Source organism: Corvus hawaiiensis, chromosome 28 (genome assembly GCF_020740725.1).
Source record: "Corvus hawaiiensis isolate bCorHaw1 chromosome 28, bCorHaw1.pri.cur, whole genome shotgun sequence".
NCBI classification, from domain to species: Eukaryota; Metazoa; Chordata; class Aves; order Passeriformes; family Corvidae; genus Corvus; species Corvus hawaiiensis.
In genome coordinates, this window is record NC_063240.1 from 6960963 (window position 1) to 6973959 (window position 12997).

Below are 12997 nucleotides of genomic sequence, written 5' to 3' on the forward strand. Positions count from 1 at the left end.
ACTTGCCATGGGGCCGGGCACTGCCGAGGGTACAGCAGCATCCTTTGGGTACCAACGCTCCGGCTCCACCTCCAGCACCATCCTGGGGATGGGAAGCAGAGACCACGGAGCTCCCCGGGATGCAGCACCCACGATGCCGGTGGCGATCCGGCGGTGCCGGCGGTGCTGGGTGCCAACAGGTTCCGCAGGCGCAGCTCCCAGATGGAGCCGGGATTGCTCCTGCTTTCCTTTACTACTGTTTATGTTGCCGAAACACATCGGATGCCACCACAGCGGCACCACAGGGAAACCATCCCGGCCGGGCCGGTGGCGACCCGCTGGCCTGGCACAGCGGGAGCTACCGGAGTGGAAAAGCCACCCTGGACAGCACCGTGTCTGCGCCCGGTGGGACAACCCCTCCGACACGATCTGGGATCTGGCCCCGGCGCGGGAGATGCTCCAAGGGCCCGGCGCAGCTCAGCCCACTGAAAAATTAAATCGCATCCAAACTGGCAGGTTTAATTAAAAATATTCCAGCTTGTCTAGGGATACAAACCGCATCCGGCACTGCAGCAGGGATCTGCATCCAGCTCCAGTGCCTGGCGAGCAGGGCCTCGCGGCCGGGCTGTGCCCCAGCACCGGTGTGGAAGCACTGGTGGCAGCGCAGGAGTTACTGGTTTAACTGGGAGCAGAACCATCGCCTGGTGCAGCCGGCTGCCAGGGCCGAGGGGACAGGGACACCCAGCCCGGTGTCACCATCCTGTCCCAAGACTTGGGGCTCCTGGTGGGGCTTGAAGGGACGCAGAGCCAGCAGAACCCTGGTCTGGGGGGGAGCACGGGGGGTCCCTGCAGCCCCCCCAGCATGGACAGCTCTGCCATGGGGAGCACACGTGTGTGCGCACATGGGCTCGTGTGTGCGGTCACCGGGCTGAACTGGTGATTTCCCTTTGTTTATGGGAATGGCACCAAAAACATCGGGGGGGTTCCTGGCGGGGGGGTGAGCCGTGTCCCCCCGCAGTGACACACCGGCGGCACCGGCGCTGCTGGTGAGGCCGAGCTGCCCCCGGCACCCCCAGAGCTGAACCCGACCCCCGGGGCCGCCTCTTGCCCCCCCATGCACAAAACCTCCCCACCGCAGCCACGTGCCCCGGTGACAGCGGTGACCCAATTCCCGTGTCACCCCGGGGACGCTGCAAAAGGGGCTTTGGAGCCGCGCTGGCCGCGCTCGGCACCCCGGGACCCTCCGGGATGTGACCCCAGCACCCCGCGGGGACACCAACACCACCCGTGGGGGGTGACGGGGGGACACATCGCCCTGCCCGGACCTGGCACCCCGGGACGGACCCTGAGCCAGCCAGAGCTGCCCTCAGAGTCATTTTGTGGGACAAATTTCTGGGGGGGACCCACAGAGGGGCCCCCCAAAGCAATGCAACCCTTGCCCATGGCTGTGTCTGTGGGACAGGGAACTCAGCCATCCCCCTGCCCCCGCTCCCAGAGCATCCCTGGAGCAAGATCCAGGATCCGGCCCTGGGGGACCCAAAGAGACTGAGGGGGGGTCCTGGGGGGGACACAGCGGTGCCACGTGTGCCATCACCACCCCCAGCTCTCCCAGGCAAGCAGAGGTGGGTGCGCCCGGGGGGGGTCACTCCTGGCGTCTGCCCCCCCCCCCCCCTCCCCACCCCACAATGGGGGGATGGATTGGGGGTCCCCTCTGCACCTCACCACAGCTCACGACCTGGTTTGGAGGAGGGAAACTGAGGCAGGACAGGAAGCAGAGCTCACCCAAGGTCACCCCGCGCCGATGCCACAGCCCCGTGGGCATCCCCCCCCCCACCCTAATGGGGGGTGCTGGGCCCCCTCCCCAAAGCCCCTGTGCAGGGACCAGGCTCCCCACTCCTCTCTGCCCCATGGAGGGGGCTTGGGGTGCCCCAGCCCCCCGACTGCTCTGGGTGATGTGGGAAGATGGAGGTCAGGCTCGGGGGGGGTCCGAGGGGGTTTTCTGGGGTCTGGGGGTGCCCAGGGTGCGCCGCGGTGAGGGCGACAGGGGAGGATTGGGGTCAGGCAAAACACCCCCACCCTTGTTATTTTAGGGTCCCCCCTCGCCAAATCTGCCAAAGGCGCGATGGTGTTGAGCCCCAAAAAAGGGGGACGGGGGCCCCCCCAGCCTGGCAGACGCTGCCTGCACGGCCCCCCCCCCGGCCCTGCCCTGACGCCGGGGGTGTCAGACCCCCCGCGCACGGCGGGTCCCCCACTTCTGCTGGCTGTCCCCCATCCCTTGTTCCCACCAAGTTACAGCCCCGAGACACAGCCAGGCACCCCCTGGATTTGTGGGCGCTTTGCCTCCCCCCCTGCCCCGCGGGATTATTTGAGGGGGGGCACAACCACCAAACCCCCCAGGCTGAGCTCTCGCCGCTCCCCGATGCCCTTTTGGGGTCTGCATTGGCCGAACCCTGTTTCAGTCCCTCCGCCTTCCCAGCCCAGCAGGGGCTGCACGGGGTGGGGGGCACAGACCATCCCCTCCTTTTCTTACGCCCCCCCCCTTCCCCCCAAAAAAACAACAAGCCCTGGCTGCTTCCCAAAGAAGCAGCGGAGGCAAAACGGAGCCCGACGAAGCAGAGACACCCCCCCATCCCCATCCTCATCCCCATCCTCCCAGCTCGGGGCGGGGGGGCTCCGTATCCCGCGCCCATCGCCGTGTCCCGGGGCTGGGGGAGGGTCGGGGTGCCGGCCCGGTGGGCTGATGGGAGGGAGGGGGGCGTGGGACTGGGTGGGGGTGGGACTGGGTGCTGGGTGGAGGGGATGGGGGGGCTCAAGGGTGCGGGGGGGCTGTCGGGGTGCTGGGCTGGGGAGAGGGCTGCGGGATCGGGGCGCTGGGGGGTGGGATGAGGATGTGGGGAGGAGCAGGGTGCTGGGGGGGACACATCAGGGTGCTGGGGGGAACAGGGGTGCTGGGGGTGGGGGCATGAGGTTGCGGGATCAGGGTGCGGGGAGGGTCTCCGGGTGTCGGGGGGGGGGGTGGGGGTGCAGGATGAGGGTGCCGGGAGGCTCGCGGGGTGCCGGGGTGCGCTGGGGGTGCGGGCTGGAGGTGGGGGGGTGCGGGAGGGGGCTGGGGGGGGAAGAATTGGGGTGCGGGTGGGACCCCCAGGAGTGCCGGCGTGGGGATGGCGATGCGGGATGGGGGTGCTGGGGGGGGCGGTGCAGGGGGGGCTCAGGCTGCATAGAGGGGGAACAGAGGGGTGCGGGCTGGGGGGGCGCGGGGGGGCCCCTCCAGCCCGTGACCCTTCAAGGTTCCGCCCGCTCCGCTAACAAAAGCGCCGCTTCCCAATGCAGCAGCGGCGGCAGCGGGAGGGGGGAGGGCTGGGGGGGGGGGCACCCCGTTTTCTCCCATCCCCCCCACCCCAGGAGAGGCAACGGATGGAGAAGGAGGGGGAGAAACCGGGACGGGACCGCATCGGGAGGGGGGCGGGCGGAGGGGCACCGGCCGCGCTCTTACCTCGCCGTCCCGGGGGTTTCGGGGGGGCTCGGGGCACCGCGCACCTGCGCCCACCGGCAGCGGCTCGGCCCGGCCCCGCTCGGCTCCGCTCCGCCGCGGCGGGAGCGCCGGTACCGGGGCCGGGCGGGGCGGGGCCGCGGGGGGGGCGGGGGGCCGGGGCCGGGCCCGCCCGGTGGCTGCGGCGGCACCGGGGCCGCTCCGGCAGCAGCGGCGATGGAGGAGCCGCCGCCGCCGGCGCTCCCGGAGCGGCTGCGCCCCCCGCCCTGCCCCCGCCCCGGGGAGGCGGCTCGGCCCGGCCCGGCCCCGGGCCCCCCGCCCCCGGCGGGGAGGGGGGAGCGCGGGGGGAGCCGGCCCCGCCTGCCTCGGCCCCCCCGAAAAGGGGCAGCTCTCCCCCCGCATTCCCGGGCACCGGGAGGGGTGGGTCCGGCCCCCCTCGTCCCCTCTATCAGTTTCCCCCATCCCGGGTGCCGGGAGGGGCTGGGATTGATCTCCGCGTCTCCTGCCCGGGTTTCCCCCCCATCCTTGGCACGAAGAGGGGTTCAGACCGAGTCCCCCCATCCTCTGCCTCCATTTCCTCCGCCCCTGGCACGAAGAGGGGCTGAGGCTGACCCCCTCCACCCCTTGCCTCAGTTTCCCAGATTTCCCACCCCGGTGAGGGGCTGGGACCCCATTCCCCCGCGCTGCCACAGCCTGGAAGGTGACTCCCCTCCGTTGCTGCCGAACATGTCCCTGCCCGCAAGCTGATCCTCCTCCCTCGCTGTGAGCCCCCCATCCCTGCCTCAGTTTCCCCTCGCACCCAGAAGTTGCTCTGCGCCCCACGGCTGCTGCCCACCCGAACCCGCCCTCCCCGGGCTGCAGGGGACGCCAGGATGGGCACCGGGGGGGGCACACAGGGTGGGGGGCCTAGCACGGCCTTACTTTGGCCGTTTTGTTGCGTTGTCCCAGTTGTTTCAGCCTGAAGAACCCCAAAGCAGGGTAAAACCGTGTCCGGGTGTGATGGGCGCACCGAGCTGTGCCCAGGGCTCAGCCCACCCTGGCGAGCAGGAGGTTCGGAACGTGATTCACCTCTTCCTGCATCCCTCCGGTCCCTCCCGGTTCCCAGGGCAGGGAAGGGGACGGCCACCCCCGGGGGGGACACTGACGGAAGAGGGGTCTCCTGGGGAAGGAAACCACGGCCATGACTCAGCGCCTGAATCACTGTCCCCAGGGGGACAGCGAGGGGACACCGCGAGCCCCTTGACCTGTTCACACAGCCCCGGCCCTCCGCTCGCCCAACTCGGGCTCATTATGGCTAATTAATCAACGCTCCTCAGAATTAATTCCTCCACGATTCCTGCAAGCACCGTCCAAACGCGTTTTGCTGAACAACAGCACCATCCTGGGGCACCCCGATACCCCATGGATATCCCACGGCACCCGAATATCCCCTGGTACCCCACCACCCTGCAGCAGCCCAGCACCCCATGGCACCCTAATATCCACTGGCACCCTCATATCCCATGTCACCCTGACATCCCACGGCTGTGACGGTCCCACGGCTCCTCCCGTGCAGGAATTTTGGCTGGCAGTTTGGAAAACAGCGGCCCTGGGAGGGCTCTTCCCATCCGCAGCCTCCAGATCGGGATTTATTCCCGGATTTGGGGATTTATGTGACCTTTAAGGGAATAGCGCGCGTCGCGGAGGAGTCGATGGGCTCGGGTGAGTCCCGCAGCCACACGTGCGATGAGCAGGGCCGGTCTCAGCTGCGGGATGTGGTGGGATGGGGGGGTCGGGGGTGTGTCGGCCCCCCCCGCGAGCCCCGCCGGCCTCGTGCATCCCGAGCACGCGGGGTGGGGGCCGCGACCCCCGGCCTGTCCCGGCACGTCTCGGCAGGCACGGGATCCCAGTGCCACCCCCCGCACCCTGCTGGGGCCCAGGCAGGGGTTTTGGGGAGCGGCGCCTTCACAGCCCCCCGTCTGATCCCCCACCCACCCGGCGATGGAGCCCCGGCAGCGCCCTGGGCCCCTCCACCCTGTGGGAGCGGCCCGTGAGGGGCAGGAGGGGCCCCAGTCCCGGGGGATCCTGGCACGGCAGCCCCGTCCTCCCTGCAGAACCCCTGTATCTGGACCCCTGGGTGTCCCCTTCCCTGCATGTGTGTCCATCCGTGTGTGTGTCCATCCGTGTGTGTGTCCATCCGTGTGTGTGTCCATCCGTGTGTCCATCCCTGTGTGTGTCCATCCGTGTGTGTGTCCATCCGTGTGTGTGTCCATCCGTGTGTCCATCCGTGTGTGTGTCCATCCCTGTGTGTGTCCATCCGTGTGTGTGTCCATCCGTGTGTCCATCCCTGTGTGTGTCCATCCGTGTGTGTGTCCATCCCTGTGTGTGTCCATCCGTGTGTCCATCCATGTGTGTGTCCATCCGTGTGTCCACCCATGTGTCCACCCATGTGCCTCCCTCTCCCAGCTGCAGCCATGGCCACCGCGGAGCCCCTCTGTGTCCCCACACTCCTGTGCACGCGTGTCTGTTTGCACGTGTGTGCGAGTGTTTGCACACGCGTGTGTCCGCACACGCGTGTCCGTCTGCACACGCGTGTGTTTGCCCACCGGTGGCCCCGCGAGCCATCCCGGCCACCGCCAGCCCCCGCAGCTGCCGCAGCCCCCCGGGCCCCCCCGGGCCCCGCCGCTCCCCCGGTCCCCAGCACCTGCCTCGGCCGTGGCAGGGCCGGCCCTTCCCGGCACGCGGGCGCTCGGGGAGGAAGAGTGGTAATTAAGTTAATTTGCACATGCAAATCATCCGCAGTTGGAATCTGTTAATTTTATAATTTGATGTTTAATGTACATATCTGCTGTGTTTTCCCAGGCAGAAACCCAACATTTTCTGGGTGCTAATGACAGGGGCCGCGCCCCGGGGTGGGGGACAGGGACTCCCCCGGGTGTGCAGGCGCTGGTGAGGCACCGGGGATCAGCCACCACCGGGAATGGGTGCACCCCGGTGTACGCTTGGGCCAGCCCCAAAAATGATTGAATTTGCCTCGTTCTGGAGGCAGCGTGGCTTCTTTCCACCCCTCCTGCCCAGGAGGTGTTTTGGGATGGTGGTGGTGAGCTGAGACCTGGCCACCCGTGTCAGCTAAGAGGGATGTGGTGGCCACCGGAGCGTCCCCACCCTGGAGGGTCACCGGTGGCATCGGTGGCAGCACCCAGCACCAACCATCAGCACCCCAAAATGCAGGATACAGGCATGGCGTCCTCTCCCCCTTCCCGACGCATCCCTGGGAGCTCTGCTGCCTCATCCCCAAGCTCCTGCCTGAGAAGAGGGGCGCAGAAACTGGGGCTGTGCCCAGACTGAGTGTCACCCCAAATACTGCCCTGAGGCCGAGCACCTCCAGGGGATGAGCATCCCTCCAGGGCTGAGCATCACCCTGAGTTCAGGCATCATCCCGGGGCTGAGCATCACCTCCAAGTCAAGCATCACCCCAAGGCAGAGCAGCTCCCTGGTGCTGAGCAGCACCCCAGGGCCAAACATCAGCCCAAACCCAACCCCCGCCGAGCCAATCATCCCCCAGAGCAAGCGCTGCCCGTGGCTCAGCTGCCAGGGCTGGCTGAGGCCACTCCAGTCCGGTCCCTGTTTATCTGCAGGACCAGCTGGGGCTTTGCATGTGCCGGATTTGTGGGTTCCCTTTGAAGCTCCGGCTGCCGCCGGCCCCGCGCCTCTGCCGCGGCGGAGATAACGCGGTTCCCCGCAGCCCGGGGCTCGGCAGGACGTGGTCACCCTCCTTCCCGGGGCTGGATCCGGCTGGGAGCTCCCCCCGTCCCCAGCAAGGCACGGAGCAGCCCTTGGGGAGCAGGGGAGGGTGATGCCACCTTTCTAATGAAAACTAATTGCCATTAATCCCGTCTCATTGTTTACTCGGGGCTGATTTAAGCACATTTCAGGCAAGACTGAGCAGTTGAACATTTCTAATGTATTTTTCTTTCTGCTTTAATGACCTTGTTCCTGCCACCCCCGCTGCCATCTCCCCGCTCCAGGAGGCGACTGGTGACTCCATCGAGTTCATCCGGAGAGAGAAGGACCCTCCGTGACTGCTCTGGGGGTGGCTGGGAGGGAGCTGAGCTCCCCGAGCCCCACGGGGACCCGGCTTGGCCCCACGCCGGCTGGGACAGCCCTTTGTCCCCATCAGTGTCACCCAGCCATGGCCATCACGTTCGCCGGCCTCTCCCGTGCAGATGTACCCCGAGGCCAAATCCAGCTGTTTCCAGCCCTGCACAGCCCCCCTGGCCGCTCTCCCTGGGATCTCATGGCTCTGCCATCCAGATGTGCCCCCGTGACCCCATTCCAGCTGTTCCCACTGTCACCCCAGGGCCATCCATCCAGCTGTTGCCCCCATGCTCCCAAAACAGCTGTTCCCACTGTTACCCCAGCCAGATGTGCTCCCCGGAGCCCAGTCTGTCCCAGCCCAGCTGTTCCCCCCCAGTCCATGGCCAGTCCCCTCCACACCCCATCCCCATGTCCCCTCCATCCCCCCCAGTCTCCCACCGAGCCGGGGCTATTTTTATCCTCCTTTCAGCTCTCTCCTGCTCCGGTTCCATCCGGAGTCAGTGACTTTCACAACCTCCTTTATTCCAACCCCAGACTTTCAGTTCTCCCTCCCTCTGGCAATGAACCAGCGCCGGGAGGGGGGGGGGGGCCCACAGAGGTGCCCGTGCCCCCCAATCCCTGATGAGGGACTTTGCCACACGGAAGAGTTGCCCCCACCCTTGCTCCCTCCTCAGCTTTCCTCCTTTCTCCTCACGAGGATAAAATCCTCAAGATTTCCGTATCCTACCGAGGGGGAGGAGGAGCAAAGTCAAGACTTTTGGGTGGGCAGGTTTTTTTTCCCCCACTGAGGTCATGATGTGGCGATGGGGGGATGCCTCAGGTCTCTCCCAACCCCGACCCTTTCCCTGAGCCACCTCACTCCCACCCCGTGCCTCAGTTTCCCCAGTGACCCAATGCACCAACAGAGCCCCCCAAATTCCACCCCCAGCCCCCCCAAAGTGAACCTGCCAGATCCCAGCGGCCCCCCATGTGGATCCCCCCCGGCAGAGCGGCTCTTCCCGGGGAAAATCCGGGGCCGGCTCCTGGCTTGGGGCCCCGGCAGCGATTGTGATTTTCCCCTCAAGCGTGGCTAACGCCGGCCCCGCAGCCCAAGCCAAAGCATTTTCCACCCCCCGGGGCAGCTCTGGCAACACCCGCTGCAGGGGCAAACCTGGGGATGGGGGTTCCCCTCTCAGCAAAGGGATCACAAAGATTTCACCCAAAATAATGGCACAAACTGGGAGCACGCTGCTGAACCCATCCTGACATTTGCTGGGATTTTTTGGCCCCTCCATCGGCTGTTTTCCAGCTTTCAGCCCAGTCCTGGAGGTCTGATGTCGTCTCCTCAAGAGCACAAACCCCCAGGAACTGGGGTTCTGTTCCTCAAAAAAAGATTCATTAATTCAAGGACAATCAGAGTCAAAAAAACCGCTTTAAAAAAAAAATCTCTTTATTTATGCCATTATTACAGCCAGAGAGTAAAAATGATGCTCTCGTGGCTTTGAAGCAGAGCAAACAAACCGCCTGAAATGGTTAAAAAACCCCAATTAAATGGTGAAAATCCTGCCCTTCCTCCCTGCCTAAGGACTGGAGTTAAGGTCAGCTCTTTCCTTCCTTAATCTGTGATTTTTTATCTGGATAGCAATTTTCCCTGGGCTACCAGCCGGTTGGTAAACGGCCTCTTTTGTCTTTAGCCCTTCCTTTCTCCTCAGGAAAATGGAATCCGATTTTTTTTTTATCGGTGTTATTTATACACCGGTGCCCGATGGCACGAGCTGCTGATGCTCCCCCCGCACCCCCCTCCAGGTGCCACGGGAGCGGCGGGCCCGGGTGCTTTGGGCATCCGCCCGTGGCTTGTTTAACGTCCCCGTCTGTCACCGCGAGCGCCCGGGACACGATCCAGAGAGCGGTTTGTGGCGGGGAAGTGCCAAGCCGGCACGCCGCGGGCGCCTGGCAGGCGCGGCGAGGGTTCATCGGCGTTTCCCATGGCCCTGCACGTCCCCACCCCACCATCCTTTGTCCCCAAAGAGGTTTCTGTGCCTCCTCTGGCCTCCAGACCCCGAGGCCGGATCCTGCAGCCCTTCCTGGGGAAGCCTTCGGCCTCGCTGAGCCTGGGCTTTGCTCCAATCGATGCTCCAGCCTCTCTTAACACCTCGCAGGGATCGATGGACAAGGCAGGGAATTGCCTGCACCGAGGGACATGGATAATCCCCCTGGCAGGGCTCTGCCTGCAGCGCTCACCTTAACCCTGCCCGTGCCGTGGTGGTCACCAGGCGCTCGGGCAGTGCCACCCGCCTGTGCCCATTACTGGGGCCTCTGGTCACCACCGTCCCCAGGGCTCTGCCTGTCCGTGTCTGCCCCTCCTCCAGGTGCAAAGAGCTCCCACAGCCACTGAGAAAACACCAAAATCTCCCCAAAATCAGACCAGCTGGTGGCACTGGGGTAATTTCCCTGAGTGGGGGGACACCATTGCCCGTTGCTGAGCTCCCCCTTCCCAGATCCTTTCCCAGATCCCCTGCCAGATCCCTTCCCAGATGCCCTGCCAGATGCCCACGCTCCGCTTCCACAGAGCAGTTTAATCACTAAAAGGCAATTTGACACCTTAAAATCACACTCTGCAAACGGGTGCCGGGCTGCCCACGCTCCCACGGGCTCCCGGGTGGGTGCGTGTCCTCAGCGGGCTCCCAGGCTGTGGGAATGCTGTTATCCCGCCCTGTCCGTGTGGCTGGAGCAGCGGAGCATCCTTCAGCGGGAGAAGGAACCAGCCCAGCCGGTGGCAGAGCCCTGCAGAGCCCTGTCACAGCTCAGCACACGCATGAGCTCATCGCAGGGGGGATCCAGGTCCCCGGGGGGTGACACGGCCAGGGATGCTGGGGACAGTGATATCCCAGCGACGAGCTGGATCCCATCCTGGGGAATCGGCTTTCGAGGAAAAGCAATGTGGGGAGAGGGAAGAGGAAGCTGGAAAAGCTCCAAGATCAGCGGCACTGATACGAAACCATAAATTATCCTCCGGCTGTGCCAGCTGCGGGGACGGGCGGCCCCTCGGAGAGCCGGGGAAGCGGCACCGCCGACATCGACCCCGGCCCCACCGCCGCGGCTGAGCCGCTGCCATCGTTAACGGGAGCTGCAATTTCTCATCAGTCCAAAGCGACTAATTAACAGGCGCCGCGGCCGGGGCTGCTCCCCGCATCCATCACGGCACGCGGCCCCGCATCCATCACGGCCCCGCCGCCGGCGGGGTTGGTGCCCGCCGTAAATCACCAGCACCGGGGCTCTGCGCCAGAGCTCCCGGCTAGCGGGCGGGGTCCCTCGGCGGGGCACAAATCCCCCATTTCGGCAGCTGGGGAGCATCCGGCAGCACCGGGATGAGCCGGCTGGGTCGGGATGACTCCGGTTCCCTTCATCCCCCTCCGGCAAGCGTTAACCAGCTCAGCTTCCCGGCATCCCCACGATCTAATTACACCGAAGATGAAGCAGGGAACGATACCTCGCCGTTAATTAATAACTCGTCACGGCTCAGAGCAGGCGGAGAGCGTGAACGCCGGGTGCTGGCGGACCAGGGCGCCCAGGTTTTGGGGTGCAGGGGGGGGTTACAGGCACCCTCAGAGCCGGAAAGGGAACGAGGAGCTGAAAAACGACATTTAAATAATAAATCCCAGCTATTAAGAGAGGCTGTACCTGGGAGCGCCGGGCAGCGCCGGCGGCCAGCGGGGTAATTAGACCGCGGCTGAAATGATGAAAAGATATCTGCAGGCTTTGAGGCCGAGGCTTTGAAGCTGTAAATCCTGTGAAGGCAGCATCCCCGCACGCACCCGCCGGGAGGTATTTACCCGGGACCTGCTTCCCACCATCCACGTGGTGTGCAGAGACGAGGAAAAAAATCCCCCCCGCCACGGGAAGATGATGAGCTCGGAGGGAATATTCCTGGGTACCCCAAATTCTGTGCTCTGGGGAAGGGTAACCCCAGCACCGGGGGTGCCCTGGGGACCAGGGTGGTGTGCTGGCTCAGCCAGCGGTTATCCCAGTGCTGCAATTACCTGTGCCGGGAGTGCCAGAGCCTCGTCCTGTGGGGTGTTGGAGCTTCTGGGATGCAGTGAAAAGTGCCGCTCAGCGCAGGGGGTGGGTGAGTTCAGCAAGGGGGGCCAACACCACCGAGGGAGAGCTGGTGCTGCTGGGGGGTCCCGGTGGCCTGGCGGGGGGTGCTCCCCCAGCACATGGAAAGGTTTGGATTTCAAACATCCCTGTCCCACGTTGGCGCTGCACACCCCCCGCGGACACACGGACATTCCTGTACGTGCCCGGGCATTCACCCACCCACGGCAGCCCTCGGTCCTTGACGCGGGTGTGGCTGTGCCAGGTCACCCAAAGGGATGTGACCAGGGTGCGGGATGGCATCTGCCTCAGAGAGGCCATCCAAATGGGAAGACCCTTGGATTTGGCCTCTCACCTGCCCGAAACCTCTTGGCACGGGGGTCTGGGGCCAGGGATTCCGTCGGGATGCGGTGGGAGCCGTGCGGCGTGGCTGGACAGGCAGAGCCCAGCAGGAGCGATGCGGCAGCTCGGCACAGGGGTAATTAGCAGCTTTGATTCCAGATCCTCATTAGGGGCTGGCACCCCCCGCTGTTGCGCTCCGTGCAATTAGTCGCTAAGTAACACACGGATATTTATACCCCGGCACAGAACCGGGGCCGGCACGATGCCGGCATCGGCATCGCCGGGGTGCTCCGGCTGGGGCCGGCCATCGCCGTGACGGGGACATTTTGGGACAAGCGGCCCGGGCTTGCCAAGGAGCTGGGATAAGGGTCCGAGAGCCACTCCGGGGTGCCTAGTGGCGAGGCAGCACCCAAGGGTGGGCACCCACAGGGACACGTGTGACACCGTCACCCTGGGGAAGCCACTTCCCTGGCACCACCGCGAGGGACCAGCAGCTCCAAGAGGCTTTTCTATGGGGAAGATGTTTTATCTTCCCTCTCACCCCACCCTAATTAATTGTTTTAATTAAGGAAATGCCACCTCCACTCCCGACTGCCATTTGCCTGCAGAAACGTTGCTAATTACGGCGAGGGAATCGCGACGGGGCTTGTTAGCAGGCAGCTGGGCGGGGGGTTGTGAAGGGGGGGGGGGCTAAAAATATATGGGAAAAAGGAAAAGAAATGAGCTCTGAGATGCAAATCACCCTCCAGGCAGCGGAGGGAGTTTGGGGTCCCCTGTGAGAGAAGGGGTGGCCGTGGTGGGGGATGTAGTTTGGTACCCTCATCCATCACCTCTGCCCGGCAGCGGGTGGGTGCTGAGGAAACCGTGTCCGCTGTGGTGTCACCCAGCCGGAAACCGGCTTGGGAAGAGGGGGGCTGAACCCCAAATTTGCCACTGCACCGAGCTGGCACCACCGCCTCCCTCGCCGGCTTTGTCAGCAGCAGCCGGGAGCTCGCGCTGCGCTCTGCTTTTTAACAGCTTTCATGAATTTTAATG